The sequence below is a fragment of the Onychostruthus taczanowskii genome, unplaced genomic scaffold, assembly GCF_017590055.1.
Source record: "Onychostruthus taczanowskii isolate IOZ18803 unplaced genomic scaffold, ASM1759005v1 scaffold168, whole genome shotgun sequence".
NCBI classification, from domain to species: Eukaryota; Metazoa; Chordata; class Aves; order Passeriformes; family Passeridae; genus Onychostruthus; species Onychostruthus taczanowskii.
Window position 1 is genome coordinate 382,086 of NW_024498884.1, and position 18,654 is coordinate 400,739.

General features: G+C 33.7%; 1 long non-coding RNA gene across 2 annotated transcripts in view; it reads right to left on the reverse strand.

The window, feature by feature from the left end:
- Window positions 1–18,654, reverse strand: part of LOC121333368 — a 70,380-nt gene that overhangs the window by 23,756 nt on the left and 27,970 nt on the right. For both annotated transcript variants that reach the window (XR_005952277.1, XR_005952276.1), the window contains exons 3-4: window positions 8,328–8,423; window positions 835–912 (exon numbers count right to left, since the gene is read on the reverse strand). This is a non-coding gene — a long non-coding RNA (uncharacterized LOC121333368). The remainder of the gene's footprint in view (window positions 1–834; window positions 913–8,327; window positions 8,424–18,654) is intronic.

Below are 18,654 nucleotides of genomic sequence, written 5' to 3' on the forward strand. Positions count from 1 at the left end.
GCTGCAGGAGACAGAAGATTGCAGGTGACAGTGACATAATGACCTTCACGCCTTCCTAGCCATCATGTCCTGTACATGTTGCTGTCTCATGGATCTGATGGTGCTGCTCCCAGCATACATCAATCTTTAACATGGGCTGTGTTCAGCCAAAACATGAGCAGGAGCTGAATAAAGTCATGTGCACCAGTTCCTTATCACTGACCAAGCAATTGCATAAGTTTGACAGCATAAGAAACAGGCTGTTGATATGGTAAATCAAAACCAAACCTGTTCCCCATAAATCCAAATTCTTAATTGTAGAGTGTACATTCAGTACACTGCAAGAGCAATAATTTTCTACTTTACTATTAGTCGTAGTACCACAATACTTATTTTTAGCATGTTTTCTTAAACACAAATTATTTTTATTACAATATTTTATAAATTTCAACCATTTAAAGTGCAATATGATCGTTTATTGTAACTTTTCGGTTTTTGCCACAACTAGATTAGACAAAATTTGCATATTGATTAAATTTTCTAAAAGCAACAATATGTCTTAGATGTCTACAAATGCACCTTGCTTAATACATTCATTCTTTAAAATGAAAAAATGTAGTTCATAAGCATGTCAAACACATAGGGGTCAAAAAAACACCTCAATTCCCTGCCTTCATATTGATAACACCTGCAACTTGCTTGGAAAATCCTCTAGCATTGGGGGCTTCTTTTGAAGGAAATCATTGCAAGTAGCAAAATGGAAAGATTAAGTCAGAAAACACTAAAGCATCCAACAAAATATTTTACTCAGATTCTTCTGGCTTAGGTGAAATAGTATCATTGGATGAAACCTACCTGAAGGCATTGTTCAGATAAAATAAGGCTCAGATTTTATTTGCTCCCATCTGATAAGATAGGTAACCCTGGTGTTCACTGGAAGAGGAAGGAATCAGAGGTAAGTGTTATGGGGGAGGACTCCCTGAAAGCATACATCTAGCTGGCTATATTTTTTTGAACTTTGTGTGGGAGGAATAAAAACAGAAATCCCACAGATGAACCACTAACACACATATTACATCCTTGTGACATACTCAGGATGGGAAAACAAAGGTTGAAAACAGAGGGAACAACCAACTATTAGCTTTAACTATGGACAAAGTCAAAGAGATTAGCATGGGGCTTTATGCTCAGCAAGGTCACTGGTGGCTTATGCCAACAGCTGAGTTAGAAAGCAATAAATGGTGGAGAACAGTCACCCCTCAGTGCAACAACATCCACATGGATCCAACAGCCATGCAAAGGCTGTGCAAGTCTGGAGTTCCTACACAAAGAAACCATACACTTTCAAGGTCTCAAATGTGTTCACTGATTGAACGCTCTGTTTGCCCAACTCTGTGGTGCTGGTTTTAAAAGATCTTAGAGGAGTGGGGTCCTTGGTTTCTGTCGCTGTCTTTAAAACTATTGCCTCTCTGTGTGTGACAGAACAGTTATCTCTATCTACCTTCTGCACCACTCATGCTTGAAAAATAGCCTCTATATTTTATGTCAGAGAGGACCAGCATGATTTTGTCTTTGTGGCTTCCCTGTTCTAATGTACCCAGTGAAAATCTGGACAAAGCACGTTGCCTGAACAAGAATTTGGAAGGACTCAAAGTGGTACACACCTGCACATCTCCATTTCATCTACAGCCAATACATCCATGAAGTGATCCTATGTTTGAAAAGCTGGTAGAAAGCTGCTAAACCCATGTTAAAAGAAGTGCAGTGTGGCTGGATTCTTGATCCTGAATTTCCTATTAGGCACCTATCTGTTCCGGTGTCAGAATATCTGTTCCTTTAAGTGTAAGGACTCTCCCCAAACCCACCCACATTATTTCACAATGACTTACTGGTCTTGAGAACTGATGGGCATGTCAGTTTCATCTAGACAGATCAGCTCTTCCTAAAAAAGTATCTTAAACACTGGGCTAAATTGGACAATTTTAACCACTGGGTAGCTGCAACTACAAGATTCACAAGTCCAGATGGCAAATAAATGATGGCACAACCCTCTGCTGTAAGCTTACCTTGTATGAAGAATTCCTGACAGTGTGTGATCTTTGTTTTAGCAATGATAATGGAACATGAACAAAGGTTGTCATATGTATCACTGCACAAATGTTGCTGAGAGCTAGTATATTTTTCCCCCCACTTTCCCCACCCAATATTTATTCCCGAATTAATGCTTCACTTCTGGAGTTCAAACAGGTAACATGGCAATTGTGACTACATTTTTCTCAAAGTCTAAGGATTCATTAGTTCCTGGCATATTCTATTACCAATGAGTGGACTTGTGTTGTAACTAACTGTGAGCTATTTCCTTTGCAATATTTCTTGGATCACTTCAGTTAGTAATCTCTAAAAAATGTTTTTCTCTGCAGAATATCAATGGACTTATATGGTATTAATTGCTACTTTTGGCACTTCTGCAAAAATATCCAAGAATGGTGTAAAGTGTGAAAAAAATCTGTTCAAGGTTGTATCAAGATATATTACTGTATGTGGTGAACTCATGTACCAGTTTACCTGAAACCTGGAACTGTTTTCCTAGAGATTTTCATAAATATCCCTTTTTTCCTGGGATCTGATATCAGGACATCAGGAGTGAGAAAGTTGTCCAGGACTGACTCCATTTTGGAGATCTGAATGACTAGCTACAGAAAAACATTTTCAGTTGCATGCTAACACCACTAAGCCAGGGTGACATTTTATTAATTATCGAAAATCATACTTCAGTCAAAGTTCTGTTAAGTACAAATTATTTGTAAATAGTAACTGCATTAATTGTGTTTGAAAAAGAGTAGAGAGTGTCTGTAGGAATTTGCTGTAGGAATTAAATAATTTTATTCTTGCAAAGGACACCTAGATTTAATTTAATTATCGTCAACATAACTGTAACATAATCCTGACAGTACATTAATATATATAAACAAAGTATTCTCTGCTGATAAAGACCATGCTACATAAAATACAGACAGAATGATAGTTTAAAATAAAGGTATTAAACTATCATGTCATGTACTAAGGCTCTAACTAACCAGTTGCCATGTTAGTCTCTACAGAACAAGAATAGTAATGCCTTCAAATTATTAATTCTTGTGAAATTATTTTCAAATTATTTTTCTCTTATTTTTCTCTTCCCATCTAAATAAACATTGCTGAAATCAATTTCAAATTATTTAGTTCCATTGAAATAAGTGAACACTGAATGATGCCATCCCCAACAGAAAAGTTTGTAGCCCATGGTTTGTGGCGTATCATCACAGTTTTAGAGAGGATGAAATTGTCTCCAGCAACAGACAAGAATTTTTTGTTTCCTTGGTTTGGAATAGAACACATAAAATCTATATCTACATAAAACTGCATTCTAATAAATACATAGTTATATATAAATTCAAGGAATAACTTGGTAAATACCATGAAATAAAATAAATGTGTTCAAATAACACAAATAATAATAACAATTAATAAAAGAATCACATTATCTTTTTAGCCTGTGTTAAATCTTTTCAGATTATGATAAGAACACACAATGGACACAATTTAGTTGAAATATTATTGTGTCTATACAAATTCTGATATGATCTTAAAGTTTGTAGCTCTGATGCAAAATATTACTACACACAATCAGGTGTGTAATACCTCATGAAAGACAAAATATATTTTTTGTGAGTAGTGGTGACCTAGCAAGGGTATACCATCTTTTTGTCTTATATTGATTCAAATCATCAAATAACAAGACCATTTGCAGAGTGATTATGAAACATTTCCTTCATAATTTAACAAATCTCTTACTGAGTTTGAAAGAAACTACATGACAGTGCAACCTCCCTATCAATTTTTTTTTTTTACCAATTGCAAAAAATCCCATTTCACTATGTGAAGATCCCCATTGTGAGGATTCTCATTTTGATGGAGCTCTGTGTTCCTTTGTGGTGCATCTTTATTGCCCACTCCCCAAGAGCTTTCTTTGAAGACCTACAAGAAATTTCTGAGGTTCTCTTAATTTGTAGTGCTGCTGTACATTGAGGTAAATAAACAGAAATTTAGTGTTTGCTATTATTGATATGAGTTATCAAATCATCTTGTACTTATTAACAGTACTGTACAAGTCATCTTATTTCTACATGCTTACAATGACATAAGATAATTGGTGGAGAAGTTCTAATCCTTCTGATTGCATTTCTTGGACTGTAAGAATGACTACTTGAAAGCCTAAATCAAAAGTAAAGTTTTCCCTATTCGTTCTTTCTGAGTTTAACAGATACTTATTTGAATGGTTAAATTCTTTCTTCCTTCCTTTCTTCTTTTGGGTCACTAAAAAAGGGGGAAAAATCCTTAATTTCTCCTGCATATTTTCTTTTTGTTATCTCATTTTCAGAAGAAAACTGATTTCTATTCTCTTACAGGGCCTGTGTTCCTTACATTATCTGGCTTGCATTTCATCTTTAATTTGCCACTTGAATGCTGACTTAAAAGGTGATTTGAGTAGATTTAATTTCCTACTAAGGATGAATGAATTTCAGAAGCACTCTGTTCTTGTTCCTTCCTTGATCTCCTTTATATTTTTTTGCACCATCCTTTCTGTAGTTCTTTCAAACCACTTCAGGTGACAAAAAAGCCCTGTGGATTTGTTCTCTGGATAAGCAATAAATTCCCAATATTTTTTGTTCTTCTGGTTAAACAAACATTCCAATGAAGCTAAATTTCCAGTAAGTTAATTTTTCATTTAAAAGTCTTATAAATTATCACATAAAAAAATGCAAATGACCAAAATGTTTATAAACTATTCAATAATAGGCTGAAATGTTAGTAATCAAATGCATAAAGTGAAAACAAAACATTTTTGGTAAAACTGGATCTTTTGAAAAGCACTTTCTCTTAGATGTAAATGGAAAGAAATGACTATTGCCACAATGAAAGCTGGTTGACTTTGTTTTTATTTGCAAACAAAAGAAGCTGCAGCGGCATCAACTCAGCAGGTCAACTGTTTCCTTTTGATACTGATTTTACTCACAGAGACGTTAGCTGGATTAGTGGAAATGACATTACTTATAGCACTGCTAAAATAGCAACCAGAAAAGAATGTGGGAATTGTTTCATATTCATCAGTTTGATTTTAGTAATATTTTGTTTTAAGGGTATGTAGCCTTTAGATGGTAGTGAGAGCAAAATTCCAGACTGGTACATCTCAGAGAAAGAAAATGAGAAAATCTGGTTTCAGTTTTTATTGTATGATCAAATGGAAAATAATTATGAAACATGGGATGCCTTTCTTTTAATTTAATTCTGAATTAATAGAATGTTCAGAGAATAATTAACAATATCATGTTCACTAATTACTGTCCTGCTACTGAAAATTGGCATTGATTCATAAACTGCACTTGCATTACTCTAAGCTAAGTAAGTAATTTCATTGGTCAGCTTCTAGTTTTTACCAGATTCTGGCCAAATAATTGGAGATTCCAAAAAAACTTATGTTTGAAATGATTGCCTAAACAGTATTTATTTTTTAAAAACATAATGTGTTTTCATTAAAATGTCAAGCACTTTGGAGGCTGGTAGAGTTTTGATTTTCCTGGTACTGTAATAGCTTCTTTTTGAGAACTTTCCTACTATTATAAGATATTAATGTTCTATAAAATTTCAGAATAGCTTTTGGTCTTTTGTGATTAAAAAAACAAAGGAACCTTATCTTATTTTCAAAGACAATCTTATTTGATCATGTATTTCTAGCTTTGAAAAGAAGATGGATCACAGAAAAATAATCAACTATTGCTGTATGAGCTACTTTGCTTAACTTAGCCAATGGAGGTGAAGTGCCAATTGTTGAATAAATAAATTTTTCTTACCCTTCTGATACATTTTACAAAAACTATCTCTATTGACAGTTCACTTATAAATGCAAACTTGTGCTTATATAACACTAAAAAGCCTGATTTAGGGGTTTTGTTTTAGTTGGGATTTTTCCTAGTCTTATATCAACTTTTTGAACAGCTCTCCAGGAACTGTTACACAGTTGCAGTACTTTGTTAAATCTTCACCACAAAACCACTCACTGCCCAAGTGAAGTCTGATCTTTGCTCCCTTTCCCTGCCTTCTTCTCCCCTCCTTAATAGCCTTTATGCTGTCTCTTTTAGAAATCAAGACGTGAGAACAAGCTAGAACTTAATTTCAGGTAGATACGATTGCAAAGTCGATTGCAAGTCCTGAGAAGCAAAAGGACAAATATGGGGTATATGACATAATACACATGCTGGTCGTGTCCTGGAAGAAATAAAGCTAATGTACTACACTGAATTCTCAGCATGCTTGTTAAAACAAATCAGAGGAAAATATAAGATTATACTGAAAATTGTGTGATTGCTATTACAGCCAACGCTGGTTCAATAGATTTTATTTTTTTTTTACTGTTGCAGGGTTCTCTGCAGGTTGTTTTGTTGTTCTTCAACACTGTTTGTAGAAGGACCAAGGGCATAAATGAATTTAGGCTTATATAAGACCATTTTAGGTTATTAGAATTAAATGTATTGATGAACGAAGATACTTCAAAATATTGCTAGCAAATTTTGTTCAGACCTTTTGAAGTCCATTCGTCTTTTTCAGGCCCAATGATCTGCTGGGACTTGCAGGAGCTGTCCTTCAGTAACAGAAACACGTGCCAATCAACCTCTCAGCTTTTCAGTAATAAACTCTATAAAATGTATTTTATAAGGATTTTTATTAAAAAGTTACAAAAATACAGGTCATCCCTTGAAACAATTTAGGCTAAGTCACGAAGCAGGAAATAAAATATCAGGAATGTAATGGAAGCAAAGAATGAATCAACACTTGATCAAATCAGTCTGATACAAATAACAAATAAGATATATCTGTTTATCTTAAGATAGAATACACTTCTATTAATGCAAGTGGAACAAAAGAGGAACTACAGTTCTGGTTGTAGGCTTAGTCTCAAGTAAATACTCCCACCTGTTAGATTCCCTAATGAGGTAATTAAAAAGTTACCATTTTTTAGCAATGTTAGGCAATCCTGTATTTTATTTTTTTTAATAATTTATCAAAGAATTTATAGCAATTACCTCTGTTTATTGATTTACCATACCTTAATGACATTGAAATTATTTTTTATTCTCTTTATAATCAGTTAAGATAATATTTTAAAAACTATTTTTAAAACTATTTTTCTCTGCATTGGGGTCACTTTTTTTTTTCAAATCTGGCCTGAAATCTACACAGTCCAGCTGAAAAATTTCAGTTAAACACAAAAATTTTAAAATTTCAGTTTTAGAAAACATTTTAGATTAAAATTTAAGTTGCAATTTTGTCTTCAATCTTTAATAATTTCTTTAGCTAGAGGAAAAGGAAAGGCATACACTTACAATAGATCATGATCATAATTTACAAAGTTCAAGCGGAGGAAGGAAGAGGTTTTTCTCCTATTCATATTTAAATCTGTTCAGTAGTTAGGGATGTCTTTTCCAACTAAAAGAGAGCTCTGAAATCAAGATCCACAGACAGGCAGTTCTGCAACAGCATCATGTCAAGGCCAGAGGAACCTGGCATCAAAGCAAAGCTGCTTTTTTATTATCACTTACACAGAGCTGTCCTTCCACATGGAAGACAAGTAGACATACCATCTTCTCTAAGCTTAATCAGTGGCCTATGAAATATCTGAAAAACAGAACCTTCCATCTCTGAGTCAGAGTTTACCCTATGTTTAACCTTCAAATATATGTACTTTTGAAGTAGCAGAAATTAGGCTATTCATTATTTTTGAGTTTTCTGGTTTTGTTGACTCGATAATATACCATATCTGACAAAAATTTCAAAGCTAATTCTTCTTGCCTATAGAATTTCATTTTAAGCAGATAAATGTTTTGCAAAAGTCTGTCAAAATCAAATGCTCTTTGACATGGATTACCTGCAGACAGGTAGTCAGGAATCGTGCTCAGGAAACATTAAAACAGCATTGGTATGATATTATATCTACATCACATGTAGATAGGAAGGCCAAGACAGATTTTGTTAAAACAATCAGCTACACAGAGAGGGATCTATTTTTCCTCCATTTCTTCCAAAACAAGTAATAGAGTTTCCCATATGAAAGGAGAAGTCGGGTTAGGACAAAGCAGTGCAGAAGGCTCTACTCAAAATGTGAAATCTTTACTGTAAAAAGAAAAACAAACTTTTCAAATTAGTTCAGTGTTAGACTATTTTATAAATGTATGTATGCATGTATATATCACTGAGTAAAAATGGTTCTGAACATTAGTATTGAGAATATGTATGAGCTATATTATAATTACCAGTTTGCGCAAGTAAGGTCACTAACAAATTACTTTTGGTAGTGGGTAGCAATATGCTTCCTTTCCAGACTTTCATGTTGTTTTCTTCTCTTTCATCTGCTAAAACAAATGACAAAAATTATTACACTGTGAAGCACATCAGTACTGATTTCCAGTAAATATCATATTCTACATTCACACACCTCATGCAAAGATAGCTCAGATTCTAAGTCTATGGAAATAAAAGTGCTCTGGCACTGCTGTCTTTAAATTGACTGTCAAATGGGCATTTCTACTCTCTGGAGATCTAATTAGACTTGCAGTGTTTTATGCACCATTCCTAAAGGGATGGGAGCTACATAACATCTTCAGTCTATGCTACTGGTGTCACTGCTCCTCTGTTTCAGAAATGGTTCTGTCATAAGTAGGATTGCGTCTACCTCTATAAAAGAAATTTTCATTACTTTTGTTAATTTATATGAGCTGATGCAACTATGTTTTCTAATGCATAGTTTACTGATGTTTTAGTATATCTCTCTATATGAAGAAGATACCAGAGAAAAGTACAGAGAAGGAAAACATATCACTTTTAAAAATAGGCTCAAAAACCTTCCAGCTATCACTAAGGAATTAGGCTGAGAGTTAGCTGTAAATAATTTTTCAAGTGGTAGACCTTTTTTTTTTTGCTTTTCTTCTTTTTGAGTTCAGAGTCTTATGTGTATTAAGTATAACACTTGGTCATGCTATCCAGTTTTCTGAAAAGCACAAAGCATGAGCAAGGAACAAAGTAATACTAGTGTTCAACTTATAGATACATTGTTCTCAGCTTTGTGATGTACAACGGAAAGAATCAAAAAAAGACAGGTCATCAACCAAGAACTAGGGGAGGGAAAGGAATGCATAACCCTTGTAGTAGTAAAACTGAGAAACTTTTTCATCTCAGAAAAATCAATTCAAAAGCAAGAACACATGAGATATCTCCAGAAAGATATTTTTAATAGACTATTAGACTACCTTAAAAAGGGCACAGAAGAAGTCTTTTTGACCTCTTATGACCTCTCCTTCTGTATGCTTTGCTGTGTAGCAACAACACAGAGACGAAAAGAAAAAACTACTGTAGAGATATTTTTTGTTGTTCTGTAGGCAGAATCTAAGCAAAATTAAGGCCCTGTGTACTTTCAAAATTGACTCTTCCCGTCTTTACATAATTCCATGACTAATTGAGGAAAAGTGAAAAGCAGTAGGCATCCTTATCCTCTTTCTTCTTTTTCTTTCTTTTTTTTCCCCAGAAGACTGCAGTATTTTCCAGTGCTTGAAGGACATCTCTTTGAGGACAGCAGAGCTTTACACAGCCCTTAATAACTTTCTGTGGAGGCCTTGTTTAACATGCTCCTAGGTGGATTTCACAAGCCCAGCTGAGCCTTAGCAGAAAAACACTGATACCTTTTATGGAATTCATATAATGTGTCATTTGAAAGTTAATAGAGTAGCTTCAAAAAGGGGCAAAAGCAACTTGCTCACTACATATGATAGTGGTTTGGTTTAACAAATAAGTGATTTCTTGTTTCCAATATCATTGCTTCTTGCTAATGCCAGATTTCTCAAATTAAAATACAATATTCTGAGCTATAAGAAAGAGAATGAGCAATTTGGAACCAAGATTGTTCTATACCAGTATGACTAATCACAGGCTGCAACTCTTATACAGCTTTTTCAGATGTCTTTCTGACACTAAGCAGAGTGTTTTGCATCCAATTGGGAATTCTGTAACCTTGGAATTTGCAGATACACTAATAAAAATGTACCTGATTATTCAATGAGCAACAGTGGGAGTCCAGACTGACAAGAAGAGAATACCAAAACAGCAGAATCTCAGTAGACTGGAAACCTGAGGCAACATATTTTTCCAGTAGATGCAGAGTGCTACACATTTTACAACACTTCTGTAAAATATCTCAGATTCAGTGGTACAATGAATATACTTTATACCACTGTGAATTAACATCCTAAAAATTTTAGACCAAGACTACAGTTTCTTTCCTTTTCCTTTTTTTTGGGTAATATTTCTTTCTGTAACAAATCAGACCTTCTATGAAGAAACAGAGTGAGGAAAAGAGAAGAACTTTACAATATATGAACAAAAATGACCACTGGATGTTAAACAATTTTTAATAAGTTGTTTTCTATTTCCATGCAGTAAAATAAGTTGGTGTTTGTTGGGTTTTTTCTACAATAGAGGAGGATGGGATTTTTTTTGTTGGTTTTCTTGTTCTGTAATGGTCATTCATTGATCAACAACATATGCCCCCATGAATTTTGATATTTAGTGCACTGGATTAGACTACACATTTCTGTTTCATGTCTGATCAAATTAGAAAGGAAGAACAGCAGATCAGCAAGCCAAAGTCATTAAAAATTCAGAAGTAATGAAAATGAGGAGCTGGGCATTAATTAACCATACACAATTTAAAACACAGAAGTACTGGATCATGACACCATTTCACATATTTTTGACCCTTTGTGTAATTATACTATCATGTCTGCTTAAACCATGTCTGGTGTAGTATAATAAGCTTGAAAGCTGCTGACCTTTCCCTTAGAGCATACCCTTCCCATCCTGCTTGCTTACTCACCACATCCATCATGCTTAAAACTGAAAGTTCTTCTTTACTGTGAACACCAAGTTCAATATTGTGTTATTATGAAACAACTGCAGACAGATAATAAACAAATACAGCTTGGTCCCTCCAAAAAAAAATCTATCTGTAGATATTTAAACTATATGAAAAAGCCAGTGTGTGCTCTTAAATTCACCAATTAGAATCCTTTAAATCATGTAATAAACAACCTCACTTTTCTATAGAAAGGTCACCTCAAGCAGGAAGAGATGTTTGCCAGAAAGTACTTTGACCACAGTCCTCAAGATCAATTTCAGGAATGGCAAAACAAGGCTAGCAAGCTTAAGACATAACATATTTCAGACATTGCAGGTACTGGTATTTGTCACTTTATGATGCATTTTGTGCCCCTGCTGCCAAAACTATTTCATGTGAAACAAGTATAAATTCTCTTGTACTGGATAAATCATTGTGAGAAGAGTATGGATCTTTTTCCATAGCATGCAAAGGAAAATAACAATATTAAGATAAACACACTGTGGGTTAGTAGGAGTACTGAATTCTTGTCAGGCTCAATTTAGATCCTGTGTTGACTAATAACTACCTCACTACAGTTATTCAGTCTGAACACAAGAATTCTGGTTGCTGCTAGTGCTGCTCTTCCTCAAAAATACTTAAAACAGGAAAATACTTGTTGTCTATATGGCAAATAATCCAATTATTTATGAGTCCTAGAAAAGGTCACAGAAATAATTTGCCCTCTGTCTTACTTTCCCAGTTTTTCTTTCTTTCCTCTCTAGCAAATAAGTAGGGATTCTATTGCCAAAATTTCTGAAACAGGATAGAACACTTACTTTTATGTGCACCTACAGGGACTTTATTGCAGGCAGCTGAAGTCAAAACCAGAAATAAAAATAGTCACTTTAAACAATATTTCTTATTTGACACAACAGTGCTTATTATTAGCTGTTCTCTAATTAATAAGACAGACAAAAGAGGAGTATATTGTTCTATTTTTTTGTATTCTAGATCCCTGTGTTTTTCCCTTAGAACACATTGTACTACTCCAGTTGACATCACAAGCATACTGCAGCTCATTTAGTCAAATACAGATGGAATTATTTTATAAACATAAAAAGCATGACAGTACCCAAAAAAAGAAACAGCCAAACTAAATTGTGTAAGGTGGAACTGGAATTCTGATACCTTACTGTGAACCTTGTGTCTGCATTAGCTATCAAAAGCCTCTGCTGTCAGCTGCAGTGCATTAAAGGCACTCCTGCAGCAATGTATTTTCTTTTTTAAGACCATGAACTTTGAAAATAACCTAAGACGTAGAATGTCTTAACTGGGAAGAGTGGTGAGATATGCTTGAAAATATACTCCTTATTCCAACTGAGATACTAATGAAGGCAAAAACCTCAATATCTAGTCATTTGCATATATTTTTGTGCCATCAAAATAAAGAAAAAATAAATCATACATTGGGTGCATTGTGCTGGAACTCATGAAGTTTACTTTTCCTTTCCATTCTGCTGCACTGGATGATAGTGGGAGTGAATACTTAGCTGCCAGCTAGGTTGAAACCATTACATGTATATATATATATCTATATCTGTGTGTGTGTCTGTGTGTATGTATTTATACAGACACACACACACACACACATTTAAGAAAACTAATGCAATGTGCTGTCACAATAAATACTACTTAAAATAAAAACATATTCTTATTGAAAATTTAATAACAAACCAATACAATAAAGTTTTCGTGGGCTTTTTAGGTTTTGTTTTTTGGGGTTTTTTGAAGGTATTTTTCAAGTTAATGAGTGGGTGAAACTATTAGTAGGCAAATTTCAGTATAATTTAAAGCATAGCTGTTCCATCATCACTATCATTTCACATAAAGTAACAATTCTTGCTCCAAAGAACAAGGTCAAGAACACTTGCACCAGTCAGAAAATGAAACGTGTATTCCTATCTTTTAAGCATAATCAAAATCACTATCAAAACTGAACTAGCTATTGCAAGTTTAGGCTCACCTGTCCATGAGCAAAACCAGAGTAGCTTAGACTCAGCCTTGCTTTGTGTGCTTTGCAAATATTAAAGCATTCATTGTCTATACTATTACTGATAAATCAACCCTCAAGTTAACAGCTATTTAAATACTCACATGTTGATTTATTTGATGCTGAACAACATATGAACCCACCATATTTTTCTAGAAGCGTCACTATAATTCAGTGTTATAACTCAAATCCAAGCAATATCTGTTATTTAATATCAGACAAAAGTATGTGGTTCTACATTAATCAATTTGAATTATCTCAAATCCACTGTGGTATAAAACAATAAATGAGAAATAGCCTGGTAATCATTATTTGGGGAATGGTGTTTCAAAGACATGTCAGACAAAATATTCAAAGTCATCAGATGCATGAAGTGATTTCAGTATTTCTCTGTACAGTGTCTTATGTTTAGAAGACATGTGTTATTTAAAGATTAAATATACACAGTCTAAAGTTATTCTAAAATTCCTCTATTTAACTATGGTAATAGTCTGTCTTGTAAAATACAAAGTTCTTAGGTAAGGGCTGGGTAGATGGAATTACTGAATACTTGATTTTCTTTTTGGAATTCTGCTGTGCTGCTTTAACAATACCTAAAGTCCTGTGGCCTATCCTGTATGCAAAACAAGGGCCACTTCAGTCAATATTAGGTATCTTCCGCTTTCAATCCAGAGTAAAAAAGCCCTTACTTTCCCTCATGCAAGACCTGTTTTTCAAAATTTAGCTTGGCAAAATCTACAAATCCATCAATGGAATTTCCATGCGTACAGTAAGTCAATACTTAAAGTAGATGAAGATCGGCCTCTCCTACACACCAACATTTTGCCTACTCAAATGTCTCCTTATTTCTCAAGCTTTGGGAGCTGGATCTTATCCATCTGCTGTTCTGAAAAGTTCTTTACCTGTTAAATAGGGAACAAGTCTAATTATCTCTCCACTCATTGATTCTTCAGTTTCAACTTTGATTCCTAAATGCATTTATTTACTATTCTCCTTGTGTTATTGCTCTTGTGTGTTTAATTAAACCAGAAATGAATAACTTATATACTTCATAAAAGAGGTTTTTTTTTTTTTCTCCAAAAAATGTATAAATTTTAATTTATATCTCTTCAAAAGAAGTTAACAAAAATAAAAGATAAAAAATTAACTATGACCTGGGAGGTAGATTTTAAACAATATGCTCACCATGAGTTCTACAAAACTTGTGTTACACATTTTTTATTAGTTATTTTTGACATAAATTTTATATTTCCTTCATTTTAAAGACATGACAAAACTCTTACTACTACTTTTTTTGTAGTTCACTGCATTATGTTTATTGTTAGCTTTCTTTTCCTTTTACTTTCATGAAGTTACTACATAAATTACCACAATTTCATGCTTTATGTTGCTTTACAGGCATATTCTACAGAAATTATACTCACATTTTTTTTTCTGTAAATACAGTACCAAGATAGATGATGCTGAGGATAATGCATGTTCAATAGTCACATTCTAAAATGTCTAATTGATTACATAAACTTAACTATCTAAAATAGCTCACAGAACTATTCCAGTAAGCAAAGGCATGACCTTAACTATGCGGTAATTGGACTTTTATAATACTGTATTGTAGTCCTTAAATTATTTTCTTACTAAAATTAAGAAAATGTAAACCTAATGATGCAGTGAGATTTGATTAGATTGATATACAGAAAAATACAAAATTTTTCTAAAGTTATGCTTAATAATATATCTACAAACACATGCAAATTGCTCAGTGGAATATCAGCTAAGTCAAAAGGAGTCCTGATTTGAAATAGAGACTTAAACATTTATTATCATGCTACTCAATTACTGTGCCTTACTGAAGAGAAATGCATCAACATATTTCTCTAATAAATGGAATGAGCCTTCTACTTAACCTGATAGCAATTATTTTTGAAATTTATTTTCTTCTGTCACAAGACACCAATTCCAGGAAATTAATAGACCATCTACTTCTAGCTGGCTTATATAACTGTTAGGAGCTGGCACTGCTTCAGCAAACAGGCAGCACTGCATTGATTGACTTTGACAGGTGTCGCCTGTGGATGAAATGGGAAAATTAACTAAAGGATTCAATGAGGAACTTGTTATATTATGCAGTATGACTGTTCTTGTTTGTCTTTTGTATTTTCCTTATAGATTTTTTTTTTTTAATTATAGAAATGCCTCGTATCTACTGGCAAACTGCCAACTCCTTTTTTTCATTAAGCAAGAAATATCTATTTCTTTACCCCTCTGAGTTTTGTCAAAAAAATTGCTTTCTGCTATGTGCTTGTGTTATAAAGACATCATAAATATGGTTCTTTATAACTATTTTCAAGTTCTTGTTAAATATTTTCATGGTGACAAAGATGTAAAGCTGGAATTATGTTTGCATTTCTTCTATGCAGTACTTTCTATAGATTAAAATAAATGGGATGTTTTATTTTTGGAAAATGCCAGAGTGGGATAGCAAACAGATAGCCTTTGGACTGGATATATGCTTTTCAGTAATAGAAATAGATAAATAGATTAAGGTTTTTCATGGGAACCCATCTCATTGGTACGTAAACACCTTCTAGAAGTGTTCTAAACATCTTCTAGAAGTTTTGAATGCTTTTGAAAAAGTATGAAAGAAACTAACCCTGTAATTTTATGGCACTGTTTGTAATTTGATGCCATTTGATGCCCTCAAGGAACTTAAACATCCTTGAATAAGCTGATCATCAAAAACCCACGTGACAACATATATATCATGTTGTCATTACAATAAATCACTTCGTGGAGGATGTGTTTTCTATTCACTGCCTAGACACATGATACAGTGCTATTATATGTAAGGACTCTTAATTTCTGTATCAGTGCAGTTATATAGACAAGGAAGTGATGCATTATTGACTTCATAATATTTTCATATTCACATTTAAGTCTTGCATATGTAGTGGAATTAACTTCCCTGTATCTGTCTCAGATATAGTAATTTGAGCACTTTGTAAAGTCAAAACTTCACTAAAACTTTTGTGTGCAGGAAAAACATGTTTTGCTACTTTTTTAATAACTGAAAGAAAAAAATATTATTTATTTACATGTCTTAGAGATGCAAGGAAGTCAGCATAAGCTATGTACTTGGAAATAATATATTTTACTTGAATAATTTGCTATTGCTGGAAATTTTTTTGTCATGCCTTCTTCAGATCTGAAATAAAATCTGCAAACTCTAAAGTTCAGTAGATGTAAAGGTCAGGAGTGTGGGAGTTAAGTTAAAGATGGAGAAAATAAATGTCTGCTGGTAGTTTGTAGAACCAAATGTGCAAAAAAGGGAGCTTCAAGAAATGTGATTATCTTACAGGCAACAGGCAGAAAAACATTGTTCAGAACATTTGGAATGAAATGAATTGTGTGGGGGGAAAAGGTGGGGAACATTAATATGCAATAAAAGCAAAAATGAAATGAATGCACTGTCTTAGATCATTAACATGCTATAAAAATAATGTCTGCTGCACACATAGATCAAACACTTGCAAAATAAGCAACAAAGAATTTACCATTTCAACATTCTCTTATTGTGCTGTTTCTAGCAGCTGAAAACTGCTACACTTTTAGGTGCAATGAAATTTTGTTAAGCCTAATAGCAGTAAAATAAGAACTCAACAAATGATGATCACGTAAACACAAAAGCACAAGCCTCTCTATTCACTGGGCAATGTACTTCGTACCCTATGTAGGCAAGGATGTAGTCCCACAGTACCTCTCTTCTGAACCTGAGATTATTTACTGCAGCAATTCAGCAAGCCCTTTCTTCTTTTTTCTTGTGTTTGGTTTAGTTAGGGCCCCTCTCTACAAGACAGACTGAAGTACTGGAGTGAGTCCAGAGAAGGGAAACCAAGCAGGTGAAGGATCTGGGTCTGGAGCACAAGTCCTGTGAGGAGCAGCTGAGGAATCTGTTTTAGTATAGCCTGGAGAAAAGGAGTCTCAGGAGAGTGTATCCAACTACCAAAGGAAGTTGTAGCAAGGTGGGGGGCAATCTCTTCTCCCAGGTGAGAGGTGACTCTTCTCCCAATGACACAATGAGAGAAAATGTCTTTAAGTTGTGTCAGAGGAGGTTTAACTTGGATATTATGAAAAAAATCATCACTGTTAGGGTTGTCAGGCATTGTAACAAGCTGTCCAGGAAAGTAGCTGAGTTACCATCCCTGGAGGTATTTAAAAGATGTGTGAATGTGGTACTGAGGGGCAAGATTTATTGTGAGCTTGACAGTGTTAGCTTTATAATAGAACTTGATTAAAAGTCTTTTCCAGCCTAAAAGACTGTATGATTCTACTTTAGCAGTGAAGTAGTCTTGGAAAGAAGGGGGCTGTAAGATTCTTTCACACCTATTTTAGATTCAGATAAGTACTCCAAGAAGAAAAACATGTCTTAGTACTATTTATGTTCACTGTCATGTGTTATGAGCTCTCAGCATATTGCATGTTTTAATGTTGTCCATAAAAAAAAGTTTGGAAACAAGGACCTTGAAAATATTTACTATCTTTGTTTTCTGATGCTTACATTTTGGTTTATATTAAAAGATAAAGCTATGTGTATTAGAAAACCACACCTCATCAAAAACTGATAAATTAAATACAGTATCTGTTTAGTATTAAATTGCAAACTTACTGTATTGTGTATCCAACTGACACTTATTCTTCATCTTTCTGCATCTGTATCAGAAATCCTCTAAAAAAATTCCTTATTTGCAAATGTCATCAAATGTATTTTCTATGATTTTAAAAGCAAAATTTGGACTTTTCTTTCTAGTAACAGAGATTAAAACAATTTTATGTAGTATAGAGAAAATCAATTTTGTGTCAAACCAAGCTGCTCACAATTGCATTATGAAGCAAAAGGAATTTTTCTGAATAGAAAATAGAACTACTTCCAAATTAAGTATATCTAATGGAAAAATAGATGACTAAGGTCTTGAAATGTAAATGTGAAAAGATATCAAATTTTGTGATTAGATCTCTAGCTGAATGACACAGGTGTAAAAACACAGACACAGATGACAGTTAATAAAAAAATAAGTTTAATTTCTATAATGAGATAAAGACATTCGGTCTGCTACCGGGTCAGTAATTACAGCTAGTAGAACTAAAATATTTTACCCATCCACAGTAGAAACTCTTTGATAGACTGTTGGATATCCTGGAAGGTAATGTGTGACATTATGAAACTTTACTGAGGGTCTCTAAATTTAAAAAAACAGCAATTGTCTAATGCATTATCTGATAACATTAGTCTCACAAAGACATCTATCATCAGAGAATTAATGAGCTAGAAGAATAATCCTAGAAACTAAAGATACTAGAACCATGAAGAGATCTTTGTTTTCCAAATATTAGCAAGTAGACTGGTAGGAAAAAAGCCAAACTGACAGACTGAAGTAGTTTGTACAGAGGTCTCTACAACTAGAGATATTGTTTAGCACTCCATGATATTTAGCAGCTTTGCTTTAGATTACATTATTTTGTTTCAACATGTTCCCATCATGCTTGTGTTCCAGAGTTATTCAGGCTGGTTTAGACTATTACTGCTGCATTTTAAGATGAAAATTATTTAGTAAGTATTTAAATTTCCTCAAAAAATAATACATTTCACAAGCACCAATATCACTTT